General features: G+C 43.0%; 2 long non-coding RNA genes across 2 annotated transcripts in view; both read right to left on the reverse strand.

Moving 5' to 3' along the window:
* The window catches only part of LOC118452468, a 34448-nt gene extending 25379 nt beyond the window's left edge, over nt 1-9069 (reverse strand). Inside the window, exons 1-3 of the long non-coding RNA XR_004842231.1 lie at nt 8584-9069; nt 7896-7988; nt 5327-5473 (exon numbers count right to left, since the gene is read on the reverse strand). This is a non-coding gene — a long non-coding RNA (uncharacterized LOC118452468). The remainder of the gene's footprint in view (nt 1-5326; nt 5474-7895; nt 7989-8583) is intronic.
* A 2927-nt stretch (nt 9070-11996) lies between these two features.
* On the reverse strand, nt 11997-20895 carry LOC118452467. Its single transcript, XR_004842230.1, has 4 exons — nt 20736-20895; nt 15588-15721; nt 14585-14753; nt 11997-12766 (listed from the first exon to the last, which is right to left on the reverse strand). It is a non-coding gene; the product is annotated as an uncharacterized LOC118452467 (long non-coding RNA).
* Nucleotides 20896-24760: the final 3865 nt, after the last annotated feature.

Here is a 24760-nt window from a genome sequence, read left to right on the forward strand (position 1 = left end):
AAAGGCTCATCCATAAAGCATAGCACAGAGTGGCAAGAAGGCCAGGCTTTAGCTTTAATGGATACTGCCAAGAAGGTTTGTTCTCATCGTTTTTTCTTTCCATTTTAACCCTTATGCACTGACAGGTCAAGAAAGAGGAGACTTCAAACCAGTTACAAAAAAATCACTTATGAAAGGCTGGAAGTTTTTCTGCCTCTAGAGTCACAGAGAACACCCCATCCTCCTAAACCAGCCCATTTTCCCTTCACTTGAAATGATCCTAGTGAGAAAACAGAAAACACATTCGCAAATGTTACAGGACCAGTTCCTCGCTGTGATATGCAGAAAGGGGAACCAGTTGCACCACTGGAAACATGCAAAATAACAGCAGCCTAGAGCTGTATCACAAAACAGACCGTTGGCCATTATGGGGTATTTATAGCATCTAAAGTCACCAAGAAATCTTCCTGGATGTTCTTGCAGGAAATGTACAGGGTCTCAGGAAAAACACAGCTGCTGTATTTAAAGTGGTGACAGAAACGTGCTTCTGAGCTGTGGGCTCAGAGTGAACTATCTGGGCATTCAAGTACATCTACACCTCTTACGCAATTAGAGATAAGATTTGGAAAATGTGGCTTTAAAAAGTACAAGGCCATATCCAAGCAAGCTCTAGAGAGAATTTGCAATGCAAAAACAAGTTCTAAGTTCCCTTTCTTAAGCAGATTGCAGTACATTATACAGCCAGTCTGAGAGGTCTCTGTGTTAGGCATTAGCTAGTGTCATATGGTTCAGAAGCAAACTTTGACAGCACAGCTGGGTTTTGTGCATCTATCCTGTAGCCCAACATTAGAGCCACAGCCCAGAGCCCTAGAGCTCAATATGGGACTCAGACCTTTTTCAAAGTTTCACGGGGTTTGGATCCAGAGGTCCAACTTAGGACCAACCTCTAATCATCCATCCCCTCCTTCACCAATGGAGACACACACACCACCTTTACAATGGGTGAGCAGTACAGCTGTAATCTAAACTAGGTTGAAGAGGGTTCAACAAAAAAGAGCCGTGAGCAAGAAAGCTTTTTCTGGACAAGTGTAATGTAGATTCTTCTTCTTTTTAAACACGCTACACCCAAGTCCAGCAGGACAACAGCTGCCAGCCCCTTGCACCCACTCCGGGTACTCGGAGACCAAAGCCCTGCCCATATCGCAGCCAAGCACCATGCAGCAGTTACCCACCATTATGCCGGCGCGAAAGAGTAAGCGTGCATGCAGCCATGGCTGCTGCCGGCGAGTTGTGTACGAGGCAGCTCATCAGTCATGAAAGCGTTCTCTGCTCCCATAAAGCTACATCAGGGACTGATTTTATCTTTGCATACGTATGTTTGTGGAACTTACAGAAAATGTGGAAACTTATGAAATAGAGCAAAAGGTGGTTTTCTACAAGTGGAAAGCTCTCTCCAGAAACCGACTTCTCATGATGACAGAGGTACTCACGTGCTTGCACTGTTGTGCTCCTATTGCATGCTCAAATGATCCCCCCATCCCAGCTGTGTGCTCGTGCCATGACCGATAAAGTAAGGCCTGTCAAGACATTTTGGATTCAGACCATCCTTATTATTCACCCCAGCGGATATTATGTCAGTTAGACAGACCAGTGGTTTCACAGGAACTGCATCGGTTATCTTGCTACAGTATAACCACAGTGCCAACCACAAAGAAAATATTTCCGCCCATATAAATATTTAATACAAGCATTATCTTCATGTAGAAGAAAGGATAGCAGGAACCCCTTTGAGACTATCCTGAAGCACGCTAACTACAACAGTACCAACTCACTTCAGTAGAGATTGTCCATACCTGCTATCTCTCAAAGCCAAGACTTATCAATATAAGTTTTATAACCTTATTCAGGGTGAGTTTACTGAAGTCAGGGAAGAGATATAAGGACTCCTATTAGCATGACCTATCCACATCTTGGGTCAGATCCCAGGAAAAAAAAAAAAAACCTGCACTCCCTTTTCAGCCGTAAATTATGTGCTTAATTATCCAAATGTCAAACTGTGCTTACAAATAACTAGGAAGGTCAAATCAGCGCGTTAGACCTTTAAAAGCCAATTTCAGGAGCTAGTCCATTCCATGGCAGGCATGCAAGTACATTAGAGTTAGAACTCACCATAAATTTTTCCAAGTTGCTTCTACAAGGGCCACGAACAAGGACTGAACTCTTCTTACCGCTTGGAGCAGTTAAGGAGCCTGTGATGCCAGGACCTGTGCTACGCACTTACAGGAAGTCAGGATTTCAGTTCCAGGACTTTCCTAAGTGAACATCTAACCATAGGGAGCAGGAGGTAACCAACTCTCTCTCATCATGGAGAATTGTTCAGACTCCTCATGACCAACTACCATTTACACTCAGGACCATCTCAACCCAGAGTAAACCAAACACTGTGGGACAGAGGACAGGTTAAGCCCCAGGGTGTTTTCTTTGAATTATTAGTCACAGTATGAATTTACTAAGTCAATATTGGATTGCAAAGGGCTTCAAGGCAGGGACCATGGGACAAATTAGCTGTAAGCAAACACACACTGAATAAAATTTGTAATGGGAATAAGTATTAGAGTGCAAGGGAGATGCACCGTGAATTTGGCTCTCTGGCTTTCCATAATATGTGGCTACAAACAGGTCAGGCCCAGCTCTTCAGACTCAAAAGAATCCTATTGCCTTCAGTGTGATTTGGGTGGAGCCCAAGGTGTTTATAAAAGACATTAAGCAACAACAGGCAAACACACATTTCCTGACTTCCTCTCCTGTTGGCACAATGGGCCTGGAAACAGCTCAGAGGGAAAACACTGGCCAGATGCATTGGCTTTGGCAGCAGGCAGGCAGGCAGCCAGCCAGCCAGCCTCAGTCACCACCCTGGTGTAAGCCTTAGGAATGAGGACTGCTTCATGCATGCTGCCCCGGCACCCAGCACAGCTGAACCAAGGAGCAACTGGGCAGCCACTGGGGCGGAGATCAGATACACTGTATGGCAGGGCTGCTTTGGCAGCGAGGGAGGACGGCACCCGCCCAGCCAGCCTCAGTCACCACCCTGGTGTAAGCCTTAGGAATGAGGACTGCTTCATGCATGCTGCCCCGGCACCCAGCACAGCTGAACCAAGGAGCAACTGGGCAGCCACTGGGGCGGAGATCAGATACACTGTATGGCAGGGCTGCAAAAAAGCCCCAGATCTTCCACACACGCAGGTTTCACATTTGTTTTCCGAGATATGCCAGACCTAAGCAAACACCATGAAGCCCATCACATAGTAACAGGAAGGCTATGACATGAAGCTTCCCAACCCTAATACCACCAGAAGATACCAGCTTCCTTGCCTGGATAAAATCAAGCCAACCAATCCCGCAGCAAACTGCTTTGCATTTCCAGAAAACACAGGTGCCATTGCCTCTCTGCTCAATGCTGCTCTTACTTTCTTTTCTCCTCGCAGGAAGGCAGCACTCCCAGTTCTTCCATCAGCACAAGTTTCTTCTGCTCTCTCCCAGAGCAGGTCACTCATGATGTTCTCCACATCTCTAATAGTCCACTCATTTTCTGTGCAACACACTCTTACTCTCTCCAGGCTGTTCCTTGTTCCCACTGAACTCAAACGCCACTCTTGTTGACAGCAAGGGTAGCAACAGGCCCCAGCCTGAGCACTAGATGTGCCAGCCCTTCTGCGTTCCTAAAGAAGTCACCATTGAGCTCTGCATGCCATCACACAGAAGTGCATAGGTTGCCTCTACAGAACTGGTTTTGGTACCCTGAACGGGAGCTGCATCCAGGCCATCTCTCCTCCCCCATCAGCTCTCCTCCCCCCCCACCCAGAAAGAGCAGATCAGGTCTCAGTGCACCCAAATGAAACATCCCATTTCCCAGGTGCTTTAAGGTGTCATGTGACTGACTGAAGAGATTTCGTCATGGCTGAAAGTAAGAATAACACTTCACCAAGGAAAAGGCACTACCTTCTGTCATTTCATGCATAAATAGTTGCATCCCCTGCTTCCACCAAACCTCAAAGCTCATTACAGCTCAAATGCTAACCCATGAGAAAAGCCCAGGATACTGAAATATGGCATGGAGACATTACAGCTTTAATCCTTCATAGGATTAGCACATTTAAATTTTATGAGATAGAAGGGAAAATAAAGGATACACACGAAAAGACACCTGTTAAACCTTAGCAGTTTCACGAGCATGTTTTCCTGCACTTTTCTTTTTCCCTTTATTTTTAACATTTCTAGGGATCTCAAGTGAGTCAAAGTGTCCTTTACTCCCTCATGCACAAGAGTAGCTGCAAAACATGTCCCAGAAGTTACATCTTTGAAAAGCCAGACACAAAAACAGATTCCGCTGCAGCATTAAACATAAATTACACAGCACAAACTCCGAGCTTTCCCCTAGAGCTGGCATCTTGCTTTTCTTGTCTCCAAACATGCAAGCAACAATTGGATGCGTTTTGTGTGCCCTGTCATCCATTCCCCAGGAAAAACCATTTAACTCAGGGAAAAATTGTTCATTTAACAAATGAATAGCAGAGAGAAGGAACCTGGTGAGAAACACTAGCGTCAGATATGGGAAAATGAGAACCCAAAAGGGAAGTATTGCACAGAGTGTCCAGGAGCAGTGAAGGAAAGTTGTGCAAGACCCAAAAGCAGGAAGAAGCACATAGTCTCTATGCATGCATGTATTGGGAGAGGAAACATATGATCGCAAAAGACACGCGTGCTGACTTTTGTCAAGAAGAAAGGGACTTGAACTCCTTTATTTTAATTTTTTCTCTTTTTTTTTTTGCAAACTTTTAATTTCCTTTTCCCACCATGAGTTTCTGTATGTGTTCGACAGGATCACTCGGACCAAACCCACAGACCTGAGTGCTTATACCTCACATCTATTGTATGTGACCCTTTTCACATAGATGCTGCACATACAACTTTCCCTAACGATAGGCAGAGATGCAGGTGTTTGCTGTCTGCAAAACCATTGCTTTTCCAATTAAACTGAATGTAGTTTCTCACCTCTGAAAATTTAACCTAGGAGCTTTCATTCCATCCCCCCTGTAAAATGGATACAGTGAAGAGGTTCTTCAGGGCAGAGTGCAACAGCGAGGAAAAAAATAGTTGGATTTATCACATCCTTCTTCACTTTTTAATTAGGGAAAAAATAGAGGAAAGACACTGGAAGCAAAAATCAATTTGCTGTTCTTGATTTGGCTTTTTGTTTAGTGACAATTTGACTCCTAAGACCAAATTATCTCTGGGGAAATAATTTCACTTGCTTCAAGGCAATTTCTCCAATAGATAAGTTGCTTACCTTTCTTTCTCGGGTCTCTGTGCTTCCCCTCTTTGTTCTCTGAACCTGAAAATATCTTTAATTTCAGGGCATTTCTCCATCAGCCTTTCAAACGAGATCTTCAAAGTGAGGAGCATTTTCTCTATACAACTAAGTTTCTCTCCATACCTATAATAAGTTATAAAGCAAATTAGAAACTACTTTAGCTGCAAACACCAAAGAAAAGAGATATTAAAATATGCAGCATTCTGACTGGAAGAAAGAGCAAGTGAAACACTGACTGATTTAAAGTCTATGTAATAGGAAAAAAAATGACCTTTTTTCAGACCCATAATTCATTAACACTGTTCCTCACCTCCCATCTGGAAGCTAGTCATTTTGCTGGATATATTGTGCATCAGCACAACTATTTAAACACTCAACCCAAATCGCGATAGAAAACTTGTCATTTATTTCTGTTTTTTTGTTTTGTTTTTTGGTTTTGTTTTTTTGGTTGTTTTTTACTTTTCCATGGCTTTAACTTTATTTGGAACTTATGTCAAAATAAATTTTGAGGATCCTGACTGTGGGTTTAGTTGAATCTAAGCCCTTTGGAATTTATGTCCTACTTCTCATTTTCAACCACTGGGAAGTAACCAGAAAAACATTTCTTTTTTTTTTTTTTTTTTTTTTTTTTTTTTTTTTTGAGGATCTTAAAAGTCACATAAGAAAGATGAAATGACCATCAATAGCTCCCAGGGGGAAGACTGGAAATAGTGGAGATTCATGAGCAGTTCTTAATGCATCAGCTTCTTCCACACATTCAAAACCCACATGAAAATCAGAACCCACGCAGTAAAAGCCCTTATGAGCTTGCGCACCACTTAAAAATTTAAACAGTCTTCTAATGGAAAAAGATAACCTATTAAAGGCAACAGCGCCCATCTACCAATGTGACGTTCATGCTGCTCAGACTGCTGGGGCTCTCTATTTTGCTATTAAAGCCTTTCCTGCTTTTTTCTTTTGCATAGCACCAACTGAGATGGAAGCCTTACAAAAGTGTTTCCCAGGAGGATATCTGCTTCCTCGCTTGCTTGTACTGAGGGAACTGGGAGACACCTGCACATAACTGCTAGGCAATGGAGATGAAAAGCTGGCAGCATAGCAAGATTAACAGGAGCTGACCCACTGGCATTGTCCTTCATATCTCTGCAATACTTTGCAATTTGTATTTGTTAATCCAATTTTCTGCTTCCAATGGGGGCAGCTCTCTTCTTCATTTTTTTTCTCTGACTAGCATCACCTCAAGGCTAACCATGGACCAATCACTATCAAAAAAACCTCTGGAAGGATGAAATCCACATCTCTCTTTACCCTGAGAAATCCCCTGAAGGAATACTGCCATCCACTCCAAGGGGATGCACTGCTACTAGAGAGCAGTTGATATAAGAGCAGCCCTCATCCTGGTGAAACATGGCTTGAGAGACAGCAGGAACACTCATCTCACCTGAACATTCAGGACAGTATTTCTGTGTGAACACAGCCACCCTTCAATTCTTGAGGCAGGCTGAGAGTTCACATATGGTGATTTACTATAGCTCAAGTGATGAGTGACTCCATCCCAGTAGGGAAGCAGCAGAGGATGGACAGCTGAGCCCATCCAACATTGTGCTGCTGCTGTTGTAAAGGGGAAGTCCTACACCCCCTACATCACTCTTAGACATGCTCTCTTGCTTACTTTCCACCAACTCTGGTACTTGCTAGAAGCCTCTGGCAACTGATAAAACCCAGTAATCCAGCAGCAAATTACCTCAGAAAAAGCAATTGAGTTTTCTACCAGGATAGGGGTGAAATTAGTTCAGTAAAAAGTTTTACAAGCTGCAGAGTCATAGAATCATAGAATGTTTTGGGTTGGAAGGGACCCCTAGAGGTCATCTAGTCCAATCCCTCCACAGTGACCAGGGACACCGCTAACTAGATCAGGTTGCTCAGAGCCCCGTCCAACCTGGCCTTGAATGTTTCCAGGGATGGGGCCTCCACTACCTCTCTGGGGAACCCGTTACAGTGTTTCACCACCCTCATTGTAAAGAATTTTTTCCTTATATCTAGTCTAAACCTACCCTGCTTCAGTTTAAAACCATTGCCCCTTGTCCTGTCACAGCTGGCCCCACTAAAAAGATTTTCCCCATCTTTCCTATAGGCCCCCTTTAAGTACTGAAAGGCTGTAATTAGGTCTCCCCGCAGCCTTCTCTTCTCCAGGCTGAACAAGCCCAACTCTCTCAGCCTGTCCTCATAAGAGAGGTGCTCCAGCCCTCGGATCATTTTTGTAGCCCTCCTACAGTTGACCTTCTGAGCTGCCAGTGCCCATTGCTGGCTCATATCCAGCTCTTTGTCCACCAGTACCCCCAAGTCCCTCTCCGCAGGGCTGCTCTCGATCCTTTCTTACCCCAGCCTGTATTGATACTGGGGGTTACCCTGACCCAGGATGAGCATGTCATCATGAGACTGCACAGCTAAGAGCAAGAGTAGGAAGGACAAAGAAGAAGAGGATCTCTTCCCCCTTAGTAGCTACAAGTTGTTTGTAAGGCTCAGCCATAACATGCAACTTCACCTTTGGGATCCTGTGGTTTTTGGCTCCAGTCACTACAAAGGCATCCAAGCAGAGTGGTGAGGAAGGAAGGGTAAAACTTCTTTGGAGTACAATCTAACAGAAGAAAAAAAGAAATGTGTGTGAATAGAGTTGTCCAAACATACATTTTTGTGGAAGAAAATTGCAGGATTAGTATTTTAGTAGAGAGGATATTTTAATCTTTTTTTCTTTTTTTTAAACTGCTTAACATTAATCACAGACAAACATTTGGCACAAAAGATAGCCTTGTTAATGATTCAGTGCCTTGGTTCTTCCAGTGAGAGGAAGCAGCGAAATCCAGCATTTCCAGGCTGGATAACAAGCTGTTAAACAATAACTGGGAAAACTCCTAACCTTTCTAGGGAAGAACAGAAAAAGGAAAGGGAAGGGGAGAGGGAAAGGGAAGAGAAAGGAATAGATAATTACACACTACAAAAATAGATCACAGATTTTAGTTCTTTGCAGGTTCCTTTTCAAGCAAAAGATATGACTTCTAGAAGCCTATAACAGCACTGCTTTGCACTTTTAATAAAGATTTCTTAAAGACATTAACTTCCACATGGCCCATTGCCTTTTCCTACAGGGGAGACCTGAAGTGGCTGTTCTGGCAGCAATCCTGATCTTGCAGCCAAACATCTCCCCCTGTAACCAGGCGTAGCTGGGTGCTTACCCAGGAGCAGTGCCCACAGGGCTCTTCTTGTCAGTGAAGCTGGTGAGACATCGATGACCAACAGCTGCTACCACCACACCAACGAAGTCCTCAGAAGTCATCCCCAACCTGGGACACAGGCCTGCGAGGGAAGAAATTGCATCGTCCAACAGTGTATACCTACCCATACTTCGGAAAAAAATCAGCACAGTAACTGCTCAGAAACAGAGATAGGCAGCCAAAGTTTCTCTCTGCATACCTACCTCATGGGTTTATATCGTTACATGATCTCCTGCTCTCACGGACCAAAGATGAGCTCTGCAGCACTGCACAAAGTGCCCGCGGTGGCCTGCAGGTATTTATTATTTACTGCGATCTCAGGAGGTCCACGCTAAAAGCAGCCTGGGAAAGCAGGCTGTGTTTTATCCACCGCATGACCCAGTTTCCAGCAGCTCTGTCAAGCACTTCTGTCACCAGTGGCAGGGCTGAATAATGTTCAGTGAAGTAGGTGATGAGTTATGTGAAACTAGCTTCCAGAGGAAATTAATTTCCGCGGAGAGGCTCTGGCTACTTGAACTTTGTTTTAAAAAGCTGTGGTTTATTGCAGTCTAAGTTAATGAAGAAAGGTAGCTGACAGGCTGCTGCGCTGTCTGTGTTATCTCTCAGCCACGTTTCTTCCAGCAGCAGAATAGGAACATCCACTGAAACGAGCTTCCATTTGCACTCATATTAGTGTTCTGCTTCCTATTGCCACATCTACTGCTCTACTATTGCCATGACAAATGATCAAACGTACTTTTAATACAGTGCTGTGCATATGGCATCTCTGCTAAGACCATTCTCGAGCAGAAAAACAGATTGCAAGAAGTACTGTGTGCTCAGCCTTCTGCCTGGGAACCTAGGTAGGGGATAATATCTGTACAACCCCCACCACTCCTTACAAGCACCTGATCTCCAAAACCCTTCTTTTTCTGCTTTTATTCTGCCAGACTTACCACAGTTGGTCTCCCTCAACAGTTTCCATCCCTCTGTCTTGTGCTTGACTTATGGAGGCCTTAATACTACCTTTATCCTACTATCTTCCATCAATCTGAAGAATGTGTTCTCCATATTATGTCCATATTACATCCACACTACAAAATTTACCCTAAAATTTAAGATAAACTACTCTGCAGAACCTGTGCACAGTACGTACCACATTGACACTCAGGTAGGTTACTGCTTCTGACAGCACTTACCTCAAACATCTCAGTTACAACATCTGTTGGCTCTCAACATGTTCAAAAGTATGACTTTCTACATTTCAAAGACATGTGGGAAAGTGCAGGAAAAATGCAAAAGAGTCTTTTACTGTGGAGCTGCTGCTATTCCACACTGTTAATCTTAGCACAGAAAATCAGGCACATTTATCTCTGCCCGGGATCCTTTGCATGAATGTCACTGGAAAACATAGTTTTATGTGATCAGATGCTTCACAGCAGTTCCATACTAAACGTACCAGGAAACGGCAAATGGGTTGAAGTAAAGACTTCACAAGATAGGATCTTCTTGCGGTATTTTCTATTGTTATTTTCAAGAAAAAATCATGAAAAACATTAAAAACTTGAAGGAGCTTTAGTTTATATGCCTTTGAGGCCCCATGCAAAGAATCAAGTAAAAGCCTGTGCAAACTGTAAGAAGAATTTTAACAAGCAACACTCAAAACCACCAGAAACCATGAGCTGTTTAGGCATATGCCATAGCCTAGACACAGTCGCAGGCAAGAAAAGGGGATCTCTCACCTACCTTTTAGCTGCCCCGGGAAATGTAGATACAAGACCGAGAACTTCTCAGTCTTACCTATCCTTACCCTGCTCTCTCATTCGGTATTTTACATGTTTTGCTAGATGCCATGAAAATGGCTCATGCACTTCATTAGCTGAAAAGCTTCTCAATAGCATAACGGCAGGGTTTCCTACAATAAAACCCAAATGTGCAGCAGTTTTCCTTAACGTTTCTAGATCTTCTGATCAGTATTAAACACAGTCATGACTGATTCACTGGAGTCCATACCCAGGCTTCTCACCAGCCATCAGCATTCAAAATTAATGACTTGGTTCCTCATCAGACTGCTTTAGAAATAGAACATTTTCTTTAAACTATGAATTCTGAGAAGATTTATTTGTCTTCAGATTTTTTTACATTGATGACTTTTGGTTCTCAAACTCTTCTTTGTCTATTTGTTAACTTCATAAGCTTTTTAGACAATCTAGAGCAAAGTGCCAGGACCAGACATAGGCAGTCCGTGGTTTTTGGAGTGACAAGAAGCAGCAGTGGTGTGAGATGCCCCTGCCCTCGTGGGTAGGCAAAGCAGCAGGTAAGAGTGGAACCACGATTCTTCACACGAGCACCCCACTGAGATGCAGAGGACAAGCTGCATCTTTTGCAGCTACAGCATGAGGTCAATAAGCATTACACTTGGTCCCTAAATTACAATTGCAATGAAACCAGAAGCAATAGCCAGAAATCTGTAAGTGAGGGGCAACATTTTGATTGCCACCTTTTGAATCTAGGAAGCAGAAATGTGCACGCAGACCTACATCTTGATGTCCCACAAAATGCAACCAGATGCACAGGTAGTAAAACTCCATCATGTAAAAACTACAGATCTTGGGAAACCTTAGGGTACTATCCTTCCAAGAATATATTCACACCAAATAATTTATTCCTGCTCTAAGCCATTTTATCTGTTAAAAAGCCAGAGGGTAGGGGACACCAAAACTTGTTTTATGTAACAAAAAAAGAGTTTTCCTTTTCCATTCCCCATCTAACTAGGAAGATCTGACTAGTGTTCATCAAACCAGACTATATTTACTTCCAAGAAAAAGATCAAGTTAGATTTTCACTGGCAGCATAAATGGTCTCAGAAAAATGTGTGCGTGACAAAACCAAGGTAAAAACCTGAAAAGACACAGAGGACTGGAATCAAAATGTTTACATCACTTCAGCCTTCAAAGGTTTTCCTTTCTTTCTGCAGATACATCTCAGTTCTCAGCATTTAACTACAATGGCCATTAATCTGGGATCTGTTCTGTGGGAGAATGGTGTCATGGCAAAAATGATTCCTAAGACTTTTATATCTGACATGAGAAGAGGTACCGTTCTCCAGGTCTAATGGGGACCAGGCTGTAGTCCTGCTGCCTGCCTTGTTCATCTACAGACAGCTCACAAGAGAACGCAATTCCAGCTGGGCGCTGTAACCAACTGGGGTGCTAAGACAAAAATACTAAAATAACAGCCCAAAGTAGAGGAGTGAATGAAAACCCTGCCACTACCCCGCATAGATCAAGGGTTCTGCCTGCCACAAGGAGGTGAAAGCTGACTGCGTGCAGGCACGTACATAATCATCAGAAATAAACATATATCCTAAAAATAAATCCCCTCTTGAATTAAACCCAGCAAAAGTTCTTTTGTGTGTGTGCTTCTGTGTGCTTATTTGCATCATCTTACCTGCATTTCTGTGCTGCGCATCAACTCTGGTCTGCACAGCAGGGGCAGGTCACACAGATAAAATCCCTGACATTTTGCAACCCCTTTTAAAAAAGTCTGCATCCACGCAGGGACCGTGACAGCTGCTGGACTGACAACCCCGAAGCAGCTCGGTGCCGCAGCTCGGAGCAGCTGCAGCACAGCGGGCAGTGCTGTGCGTCCCCCCTCCCTGCGCCAGCCCGATGCAAAGGGACCGCAGCGGGGAGGGGCGGCGGGGGGAGTTGGACTCGGAGCCAGTGCCTTTTTAGCTTCTCTGCTGAAAGGTGCCAAGTTTGCAGCCAACGATTAATATTATGCAGGGTCTCCCCCCTGGGCAGGGGCAGGAGCCACCACCTCATGTCACCAGCTGGCAAGCAGGCACCACAAATTTGTACCAACAGGCAAGAAGTGCAAAGGCAGATTCAGCTCTCCACTGCATGGGTAGAGGAGAGCTCTGATCTGCAGAGCAGCCTCAGCCCATCCCTCCGATTCAAGCAGTTCGGAACCTTTTCTGAAGAGACAAATGTTTCATTTGCATTTCCCTTTCCCGCATCAGGTACTGGGAACACAGCACTGACGGCAGTCACGCAGGCTGTACAGCACGCAGCACTTCTGAGATCTTCTTTTATGTGTTTCACAATAAAAATACTGTGAAAATCCACAGTGGCACAGGTCATCCTCCAAGTCACAGTGTTTGCTAAGTGAAGAGAAAGATATAAGGCCTAATGTTGTATCATCCAGAGCAGCTCTGACTGCACGCTAGAAGCTTCCTCAGCACAGTAATTGGTAACACTCAAGGTTGGTGGGGGTTTTTTTGTTTTTGTTTTTTTTTATAAAGTGTTGAAACTGCAGTTTAAGTGAAACACATCTGCTGCTAGCAAAGATACAAGCCATTATGGAAAATACAGTACATATTACAGAGCCAGAATATACTGCCATTGTACCACTACCCTTCTTTGAAAGGCGGGTGAAGGAAAGGGTCAAAGCAAACCAGCTTTGGAGGAAGGAAAGGATCATCTAGCAATCCAGCCACATAGCAAAATCTTCATTTACCATGTACCAGTCTCCTACTGCTTGCTCTGCCTCCCCCAGCCAGGACCTCGTCCTGAAACACCTCCGTTTCTGAGAGCCTGGACCCATCCCCAAATCTCTCTGCATCCAAGGGCCTGGAGGACCCCAGCCCTGCCACAGCTTGTACCCAAGGTGCTGCCTGTCCGAAAAGCAGGCAGAAGAGCCACACTTTGCGCTCCCTCACACAAAAGAAAGCTCCCATGCTGCACAGATCAGCCTTTCAATGATTTGCAACCCCCAGGAAGCCCAGAAGCAGCTTCTTGCCCACCCCTGGATTGGGTGGGGCTGAATTGGGATTGAATGGGGATGCCATTAAAAATAGGCAGGGACCATGCCCCATCTTTTCTTTACAAATGCACAGGTTTGATTCTTGCTATCTTTTCATTTGCCTCCAACTCTGAAATCATCCCATCACTTTGAAAGTTAATAGAGAATCTGTGAAAGAGTACCAATATCATACATCCCCTAACATCACCTGTGAGCAGCTCATTGGAAAGGAAACAGAGCAAATGAGATCTCCTGGACCCAGGAACATGCGTCTGGAGAGCAAACCAAGAAAGCTGCTTCCCAAAGGGCCCTTTGTATGCAAGTTTGAAAGGATGGGGCTGAAAATCAGCATAGGCAAAGGAATCTTTTTTTCAGAATAGTCCTTCGGTTGTGGAGGAGTAAAGATACACTTTCAGAAGTACTGTTGTGGCTTAATCTTCCTAAATACCATTTCACAGGAGGCCAAGCACCCTGCATTTTTAAGGAGGTTTCACAGACTGTTTATCTTAATATAATCTCCCACAACATTTATGGGGAGAGTTTTATTTAATGCAGTCTATGATCTGTATAAACATTACCATAGTATTAGGCTAACCAAGCTCTGAGTTGAACTGGAAGTCGTGTGGGAGCTTTATTTGGGATATTAAAGTAGCACAGTTCAATATATGATTTTATTTGCAGTAGACTGCTGGGAATTAGAGATTAGTCATATGGGGATTTTAACAGTTGTGTAGTTATGAGAGGCTGACTCAGTGGTTTTCATCTTGTAAAATGTCACCCAACTGTCTTGTTACTTCAAATTATAAGATTAAGAAGCTAAATACTTAAATCCTCAAAGAAAGGCTTGAATTTTGGGGTGGGAGGGCAGGAAAAAAGCACAGAAGGAGAGAAGTAGAAAGGTATCTGCAAGCACAGTTCCACACTCTTCTCACAAGTAACTAGAAAAATGGCACTAGTGCTTCCAAATTTAATTTTCTCTCCATGACCCTGTGTCAGGTTCATTCAGTTTACAAGTCGATTTCACCTTATTAATTGTCAGCCTTGAAAACGCCACTTGGTATCCACAAATCAAGTTGTGTCTCTTTATGCCTCCTAAATCACCAGTAATGAAGATTCTGCCCTTTGTAATTTACCTGTCGGTGCTTTGGAGATCCAGACCCAAATCCATCTTACTCACCCCTGCAGTGCCGGTGCGTGCTGGCTCTGGATCTTCTCTGAAGCAGCACTGTTGTTTCAATGTGGAAGAGACTAAGACAGAAATTTCCCAGGCTGCCTCACTTTTTTCCTCCACTCTCTGCAAACAGCCTCTGTATGTTGTAGGCATATTGCCGGGATGCTGAGATAATCTGTGAAAGATAGGTCTTAAATACTGGAAAAGTGAAGGATCGGATGCGATTACCCACTGCTCTGCCCTGATTTATGTGTTGACAATCTTAGTAGCAGAATAGGCAGAGGATGAAAACAGAAAAGGATGGGCACAACCTGACCACCATTGCAGAGTTTCAACGTACCTGTCATTCACTAGGTTTTATTTCACATACACACAGGAATCCAGGATTCTGTGATGTCTGAATTCTTGGCCTTTTGCCGCCAGTATCAATAACTACCATTTGTTACTAGGAGAGACCGCTTGTCCTCTATTAGAAGTCCATCCTTCTTCACATTCTAGGCTTGGTATTGATTTCATTTACACAATCATACAGTCTATTTAAGCTTGTACTTTTAGGAAAGTGATAGTGCTTTACATTAGGAAGTGTCACTTGCTAGATTCACATATGGCAATTGCATGGTGAGTTGAAAAAGAAGCAATCAAGGGCTGCGTGTGGGAGTTCCTGATTTGTGCCTCGGAGTTACTGCCTCTCTGCCAGGTATAAAGGCAGAGACAGAACAAACTCTTCTAGCAAAAATAACACTATTTTTGACTGCTTGCACATAACCAAGATCAGGGATCAGATTTCTTATGCCAGTCATGCTATCTTTTTAGCCAATTCTAAACTCTGTACATTGAAACCTGTATTTTACTGCCCGCAGTCCAGTTTCTGGTAATCGCTCTGCCCCAGAATGAGCATTCAGATAGGCAGAAATTATCTGATCCCAGAACCTTCATATTTACTCCTCCAAAAGTGAAACCAACTCCAAAATCCATATATCAATCATAAGCTTAAAACTTTGTCTCCTACCTCTTTAAAGGATGGAAAATGCCAATAGTCCATGAGTTTCACTCCATTCATTCATCCCGGTTCTTGGGACGTTGGAGCCAGGATGAAGAAAATCATCACGTAGCCATTAAACAAATGTCATTGAAAACTACAACCTGTTAAGAAAAGTTAGCTATATAAGACTTCAAATACCAAATGTAGTCCATTCTCTACCAAACCAAGATTCTCCTTACAAAAACACCTTCTCCTTAGCAAGTTGCTTGAAAGAGAACCTTATACAGAATGTTTAAACATTTGCAGAACTGAAGCCTTATATAGGTTCTTATGATCTTGGCTATTTCTCATTTTACCTCTGCCCTTATTTCCAATTTACAGGGGTCTAAAATAGCGACTGTAATTGATTAAACAGAGCAATCCTAATGTAACTTTCATCTTGGGAATTTCCTAGGCACCTGGACTGGGATGCAGGGGATGTATGTCAGGGTAGGCATCAATCTCTGACATACCATGGCAGTTTTCATTTTCTTACAGCCTTTTCAAACAGGTACAGCTATGATGCTACTCTTCCTCTGGGAGACCAAGTGAGCAAACACACCTCAGGCAGTAGTGGTTTGTTTCTTTCTCCCTTGCTCTTCAGTGCTTTAGCTTAAGAACTTACACTGTGCAAAATGGTAGTTTTGCTGTCACATGTAGAGCAAGCTTAGTACCTAGAATAACGAGGAGCCACTCCTAGAAGGACAAAGGATAATAATTTCTTATTCTCCCTTTGAGATGAATAATCCATCCTCACCTTCCTTATTTCCACCTACTAAACCCCTTAATCATTGCTGAAGTACCATCAAGGCAATTACCTTCATCCATGTCATCATTTTAACTCCTTGCCCACATGCTGTGGCAATGAGTTTCACTGCTTATCAATCACTGCGAGGAGAGTTATTCCTTGAAGACCTTTAAGCCTGTTCCCCCAGTGAATTTCACCACATATTCTTGCACTGTGGCCGCCCATAGCAAATCCTGACTCACTTTCTCCATGCCAGTCATCACAACAGACATCCATGGCACCCCTCATCTGTTTTCCCACAGTCACTTTTTTCCCCCCAGACTGAAGAACATGACTTATTCTCATGCTATAAAAGCTACAGCATCTATTATCCTTCTTGTCCTTTTCTGAGCATTTTCCAGTCCCACTGCATCCTATTTGAGATGGTGTGATCAGAAACTGCATAGATTTATATAGACACATAATGATAGATCTCAGTTCCTTTTCTGATCATGCCTAGCCTTCCATCATGAGGTCATGAGGGAACTGAAACAATAGCTTTTATAATGCAGAGGCAGTATCTTCTGTGCCCCAGCTGAAACAGCCTTGGTTACAGGGGATCCAGGCTCAGATGAATGAGAGGATGCCACCAATAAAAGCAAAAACAACCCAGAATGAAATAAAATGAGGCAGTCAGATTAGAATTTATTTTAAAAGAGGAGATAGTGAGATAATAAAAAAGAAAAATGTATGCAAGCTTTCCTAGCACAGTGTTTTGGAAGGGTGAAAAAAAAAATCGTATTTTATTTTCAAGCTGTGGTTTGAAAAAGTGTCACTGAGGAAACCATACCAGAAATTTAGGGTATGTCTATGCTGCACAATGCTAATTTACCCAGCTGAGCTCTGTGCTAATGCAGCTATATTGCTTACAGTACTTACAGCTAACTAGTTTAGAGCGCTCTCTGAAATCTCTTCACCAAATCTCACTGTGCAATGGAAAAATACTTTTTTTTTAAGTCTTCAGCTCTGCAGGGCACCTTGAAAAGGCAGGTAACGCACTACTATCTCCTTTATACGAGCAAAATAGTGGCTGTAGTACCCTTGCAGACATAGGGTGTTAAATATACCTTGCAGAAAGACCCCAGCCAGGACAACCTATGCAGCTTAACTGTGCATAGATGAATATGCCTATTGATTTCAACAGAAGTGCTCTCAGGCACAGAGTTAAATCCAGGCATATGGGTCTTCTGCAGCAGTAGGGCCTAAAATTGGTAACCCCCCCACGCAATGAAAACGAGCTCTTCAACCAAGCCTGTGCAAGATATGATGCTATTGGGGTGACAGTGCCAAACACAAGTGGGTGTTGTACCTTGGATACAGCACTTGCTGCACACTTGAAAGCACCTTACTCTACACGGGCTCAAAACATAAGAGCCGGACTGAGTCCTGTACAGTCAAAAATACAGCTACAACAAGGGGACTTACCGTGTTATCTCTGATCTAGAGAGAAAGCTTATTCCTGCCTATTTCTGCCAACAGAGCAACACCAACTTGTATGCAGAGGGTTGGTGTTTGCCGAGAGCCCAGGTCCCAAGAGATTACAGCCTGGTTGTTGCTCTTACCCAAAGCCCTTAGCCCCAGGCAAACGCAAAGGAGCAGCCCCACCTGCCTTGTGCAGAGCCATCTGGTGTGTTCCCAAATCCACAAGGAATGGAAAACCTCCAAGCCCCCTCCAAGAACGTGCGATGACACTCAGCACTAAGCAGAGTTTGGAGGGGATGGACCTGAACATTTCTGAGCAGTTCCTCATTGAAACAGGCACAGAACAATCACCAGAGTAGCTATGCCCACAGGCTGGTCTGGGAGAAACACAGTATTAAATTAACAGCTACCCATGACACACACAGCTGACATGATAGCTGATGTATTTTTGGCCTGATTCCTGTCTGTCAGCTCCCTTTAGTGAATTTTCTCTTTAGCTAATTTTAGCCAAATTTGAAAGAAGGGTTGGAGTCTCACAGATAATTATATTTTTATAAGTTTCAGGGATCTGGCAGCTGGAGAGAGAAGAAAGACCAAAATTAGTGCTTTCTGTTAAGGGAAAGCAGGCAAAACTCAGATGCTATATATTCCGGTGAGCCTGAAACAGCCAACAAACCCGTACACATTCGGCGGCAGACTAGCATTGCTGGTGTTTGCTCTTGCCAGAACTGGTGGTTTTGTGCTGGTGTATAGTTTAGGACATAAACTCCTAGGTATCCAGGTTTAATTAGTTCTGCTATTCTCGTAACAGTTTCTATTAGTTTGTTGAGGTATTAAGTAGTAGCAGAGCATCCACTGAAATTAGGATGATTTGTGAAGGAGTGGTCAAAAATATCTATTTTATTGTAGAAAAAAATGTAATGATGACATGTCAGCAATTACTTTTATTCTTCTTGAGCAGTCTGTTCTTCAACTTTTAATCCTACAGCTATTAGAAAGTAAGATTGGACAGTGAATTTCATAATTATTTAAAAAGGAATTCAAAGCATCTCAGGCCAATCTTCTATCATGTGTCAAATTAAGGGAAACTGTGTTTTGCCTTTAAATTAAAATGAAAAAAGAAAAACAATTCTTGAGAAATAAAAATGTCATTGTTCAAGGAAGAGTAATAAAATATGAATGCTTCTCCTTCAGCTGTCCTTGTAAATAAAGTCACTGAAGTCAATAAATTACCATTACCCAAGCTTCATAAATCCTCAGTGGTTGGATTTTACCACATAGCTTAAGCTACAAGACTTCAGAAGAGGCTAAGAAAGATTCATTTGGTGTATTTATAGGCAGAGACAAGGTCTCCAAACTTTTTCAACTGTTACTTGCAGTGTCAACACGGAAAAAGTTGCTCGTAATGGAAACTGGTGGTTCTAAAACACAGCACTTCGTATGGGAAGCTATAACTAAAGGCCTACTCAGTAGAATGAGAGGTTTCATCTCCCCATCATCAGTCACAACTTTGCTAGCAGGTTATCTGGAAGAGGTAATGAAAAAAGCAATACAAAATTAAGGTAAAAGTAGGGTCAGTGTAGATAAAAATAGAAAATATCCATGAAACTTGAAATACAATCTAGAAAGTAAAAAGTGGGAGAGCTGATCAAAACAGGAGGTAAAATATGGCCATGTATACACTAAGCTGCATGAATCTTGTTGGGAGCTTTCTGAGAAGCAGTGACCGCAGATGAATTCCTCCCATAAGGATTCGGCCCCTAGATGGAACAACATCCAGAACCATAAAGGATATATAACAGCACAGTTTGAAAGGGGAAAAAAATCAGAAAAAATAAGGAGAATGTCTAATCTACACCATGAAATTAGTCACTGCTGAAAAGCGCTTTGCGCCTTGTGGAGGACAAGCCTAAGCTTGTCTGCATTGTCCTGCAATTAAAGAGCATGAAGAAGGCTTCTACATCCTGAAAAAAAAATCTGGGAGTGTAGGTCTCATTAACTATCAGTGAATTTTTGGCTTCTAGATACCCCAATCTCCTGAATTTTGGAGCCTGTGTTGTTTACACACTTCTGATGATTTTTACTCCTTCGCTCCCTTTGAATGAAGTAAACTGAGCAGGCTGGGGACCGTCTCACACGTTTATCTCCTTAACTGATCCCAAAATACAAACAATAGCTTGACATCCATTTCTAGAAGAACAAAAAGGGAGACTTCTATAGCAATGGACAAATGAGAGAAAGCAAGTTTAAACATTGCTTCTACTATTAATAGGTTGACAGAGGGCATCATTATCAAAAGGAAACATGTGCACCAGTTCAAAAAGCTGTTTCTTGTATTTGCTTGGTTAACAAGGAAGCCATCAGAGTACATCAGATTAAGATTACTGTTATATGCTGTCACAGGGAGTCCCTGAAAGCAACCTATGAGCTTAACAACACACAGTATATGACAGCATTCAGAGCACAGCTTTTACTGTTCCCATACCTTTGAACAGCACTTGGTGACTTGGAATATCCTGAGCAGGGACACAGGAGGTCTGGATTAAGAAGGAATTATTAATTACTGATTTTTATTTTTTTTTCCTCTGGCATTAGGCAGGAAGATAAATGCCAGGAATTCAACTGCCCTGTTGAAGCTGACCCAGAAAAGGTGCTTCGTTAAGTTCAAGTGCACAGAAAAGGGGACAGGGACAAAGCGAGAAACTTTTCCATCTTATCAAAAACTAGCTAGTCCTTGCCAGCATTCAGAGCAGATGCTTCAAAAAAAGCTTCTGTGACTCATATTAGCTTAGACACAGTTAACAACACTGTTCTACGCTCCAATCACAGAACCATTCACTCACGAAAGTGGTCCTAATATTGAGACCACTAAAAACTTGGCAAAGAGGAGTTTGGGGGCTTGCAAAAGGGACTTGGCAAGTGCTTACGCAGTGCTCAGGAACTTTGCTGATCCAAAACCTGGAAGTTGTCTGGCTTCCCACAGAGCGCAGGCCATAATCTTTCGACCAGGAATTCCTGGGTCAAACTCAGTAACTTGTGGCATCTTTCTGCTAAGCTGGCATATGCTGCAATGTTCCCAGCTCACAGCAGCTTCTCCAAAGAAATTTCACAATTAACTTATCTTTGCATAAGACCACAAACAGAAATCCTAAATTCTTACTTTACTGACTGCTAATAAGAGAGCACCCTTCAGCAATTGTTTCTCTCATTCACTCCAAATTAACAAAAAAACCCATGTTGCCTCCAGAGTTCAGCTCTGGGTTTTAAGGCCAGCGTGACATTGTCCAGAACTGGATGAGTTCCAGGGCTGAAGGCAAGGACAGTGCCAGCACTTGTGATTGCGTCGAAGCTCAGCTGCAACTCGAACTAGGATACAGTCTTTCTGGCACCTCCGGTGCTACTGGATCCACTTTACAAAGGGAAAGCTAGAGGACATTTTAATGACTTATTCAAGCCATAGTCAGGTTGCTTACAGTTCTCTGCTGACAATGCAACATACTCCTTTAACTAGGGCTTCATCTTACCAACATTTTTCCAGAAAATTTGGAATAGCCATAGCTCAAAAAGGTTGTAAAGTTCTTGTTCTTGGAGGTTTTAAGGACCCAACTGGATAAAGCCCTGCATAACTTGGTCTAACCTCATTTTCTACCCTACTTTGAGCAAGACGTGGGACTAGAAATGTCCCAAGATAACTTCCAACCTGAATTAGCCTATGATCTTTTGAAAACATGGAACACTTGCAAACAAACGGCCTTCCCTAATTTTTTCTCCCATGGAATAGATGAGATTTTTTTCAAGAATGAAATTCAAGAAAAATTCCTATTTGTCCTATTCGGATATGTTAATATGGACTAAACAGCATTTGGACGATCTAAAGCATGGATCCTCATTTCAACCTCTTGATACCCAAGCCAAGTGCTCCATTTCATTTTAAATGTCAACATAGTGGTTATTTGCAGTCTGTTTAAGCCTGGTGGCCTGAAAGTTTGGGGGGGGGGAGAACATTCATCCACTACATTTGTTGGTGAAAAGAGAGAAGAACCCTCCCTCACAAGTCCCTTAGCAAGACTTGCCAGAGGAAGAAGTTTTCCATGAGCATCTGTTGAGGAGCACAGGGAAATGCTTGGAAAGCACTGGGTTGAAGTGCTTAATTTTCATGTATGTTTTATACTATTTCAGGCTCTTCATTAAAGCAGAAATTGTTTTCAGATGGAGATGGATCTAACAGCCATTTTCACATACAGGAAAATACAGGCAGTCAGAGACAAAGTTCATTGTGCATGGGGTGAAGGAGTGGCAGCCTGCAAAGTTGTGGCAAAGCTGCTCGTGGTCTGGAGAGCCCTGAGGGAGTCTTGGTTCTGAAACAGAGTGCAAAGATGCTTGTTTGGAAGTCTTTCTGGTGCATTAAAGAGGCAGTACAGCATGTACAAGACACTTGCTCAAACTCTTGCACAAAATCATGGAGCCACAAGAATAATTTAAGTACAAAAGGACCTCTGGCGGTCACCTAGTCCAACTTCTGAAGTTGAATACCTCCGAAGATGAGATCCCACAGTGCTTCTGGGTAACCTCTTCCTGTGTTTGAATACCTTGTCTGGGAAGATTTTTTTCCTTATATATAGCTGGAATTCCCACGCTGCTACTTGTGACTGTTGCCTCTTGTCCTCCCTCTGCTTCTCCTTGTATGTCATGCCAGTCCACATGTCTTCGTGGACTTTCTCCAATTTACAAATATCCCTCCTGTACCAGGGACTCAGAACTGGGCACAGTACAACAGATATGGCCTAACAAGTGCCACACAAAGGACAAAAAACCCTTGACCTGGTGGATAAGATCCTGCTAACACAGCTCAGGCTGTGGTTGGTCTTCAGTATCACCAAATGCAGGGCTGCCAGAGATGGCAGTAGCCAAGCAGATCTGCATGGGCTGTAACAGGAAGAGAATGAAAGGAATTTTTTTTTTCCCCCTCCACGTTTCTTTGGGGTTCTTACCAGCACCCCTGCCTGCCCAGCACCACCCTGTAAACAGCAGAGAACAGTGGGAGGGCTCAGACCAGTTTACACTGAGGTCTGAAATGCATTTAATGGCTCTCACAGTTCAGGCTTCCTTAAGAGATGGAGAAGCAAAGACATCAGCTGGCAGATGGACTGACAGCATACAGCATCAATGTCTGGTGAGAAAAGTGACTAACAGAGGACACGGACAGGCGGAGCATCTACTTTTTAAGTAAAAAAAGTAAAATCTATATTTACTTTTTTGTGCAATATCTGAACTTACTTAACTCACAGCTGAAGTACTGTAAAATCGTAGTGTGAAAAACTGGGAAATGTCAGCGGTGCTGCTGAGAAAACCTACCCCGTTTCAAAATTTAGACACCCTGCCTCAAATAGCAATTTCCATTGTAATTGCCCTCCCTTCATCACATTTCTGTAAAACAGTAATAATCCTTCTTTCTTCTCCTAGAGCATAATACAAGTTCATTCGTTTGCTCTCCACTTTGGAAACTAACCAAGTTATTAAAAATGACCATTTTTGTTCCTTCTTCAGATTCAGCTTCTGTCACTTGTATTTGTAGTAAGTCATGTTTTGCCCTATGACTAGTGCTGTTTATTTCCAGGATGACAGAAGTGGCAAATTTTGGCCCATAATATCTGTGTGCAGCAGAATCTGAGAGTGGAAGAGAGACAGCAAGAAGTGATTAGAGTACCACGTATTCTCAGTAACCACCCACATACGCCTGCAACCCCACAGAAAAGAAGTTGCACCCTACAAAAAGTTATTAATCATATTTTAAAGATGTACAGGTTAATTGAACTGTTTTGGAAGAATTGGCTACAGAATCAGTTTCATTCTGTCATTACAATTGGTCAAATTAAAAGTCCAATTATATTAAAAAAATCTATTAAGAAGCCCAATAAAGACTATGATGAAGTCTAGGACGCCCTCGCATTTTTTTCCATACTGCCTGCTTCTATTGCATTTCATGAGTATTGGCATCAATTTGGCATACACTTAACTTCCAGACAATATCCTCCTTTTACAAGCTGGCCTGTCCTTCAGCAGTTTTCAGTGAGCACTTTGTATCACAGAGTACCAGCCCAAAAAACCTTGAAGACGTTAGTCAAGTTTAAAGACAAAAAAAACCCAAAACACCCAAACCACAAACAAAAACCTTCCAAAACCTACTTTAAAAAGTAGAGATGAAGCACAGAGGGGTTTAAAGGTGTCAAAAAGGTTGGTTTTCCCATACATGAAAATAAAGTTTCTGGCAGGACTGAGATTGGAGTTTCCAGTCACAGAAAATCCATCCCAGCCTAACTCTACTTCTACAGCAAATGTTACCACTGTCCTCACTGGGTTTGGGCCCTTTCTGGGGGGAGCAAGCCCCAGACACCAAAGGATGGCTGTGACATTGTACCTAGGATAACCAGACCTCTCCTGGGGGTGCTTCCAGAAACTATGTCAAAACATGAAATAAGAGAAAACATACCATATATATATATATATACACACACACACACACACCACCCATACCGACACAGGCAGACTTGAATAGCACAGTGGGGGACTGTCCATGCTATAGAGGCTTTACAGAATCTTAAAAACAAAATAAAAAATACCCCAAAGTAAAAACCCCACAGAACATTCAGATTAAAGCTCCTTCCAGGCAGTTTGGTGCTAAGGGCCAGTGCATGTACCATGAGTTCACATCAGACCCCTTTGAACAACAATGCCTAGACAGTGTAACCAGCATGAAATTCCTGCTTGGTCCCAAAAAAGCCAGCAGACTGGGGAACACAACGCTAAGCCCACATCTATCCAGTTTCCAGGTCCAGTCTTTTTTCTGCACAGTGCATGGCAAGAGCTTCACACAAAGCAGGGCACCCAGCTGGGTTTGCAGGACCTTACCTACAGCACAGCACGGAATGGCCTGTTGCACAAGGGCACACTG

Source organism: Egretta garzetta, unplaced genomic scaffold (genome assembly GCF_000687185.1).
Source record: "Egretta garzetta isolate BGI_Z169 unplaced genomic scaffold, ASM68718v1 scaffold246, whole genome shotgun sequence".
Lineage (NCBI taxonomy): Eukaryota > Metazoa > Chordata > Aves > Pelecaniformes > Ardeidae > Egretta > Egretta garzetta.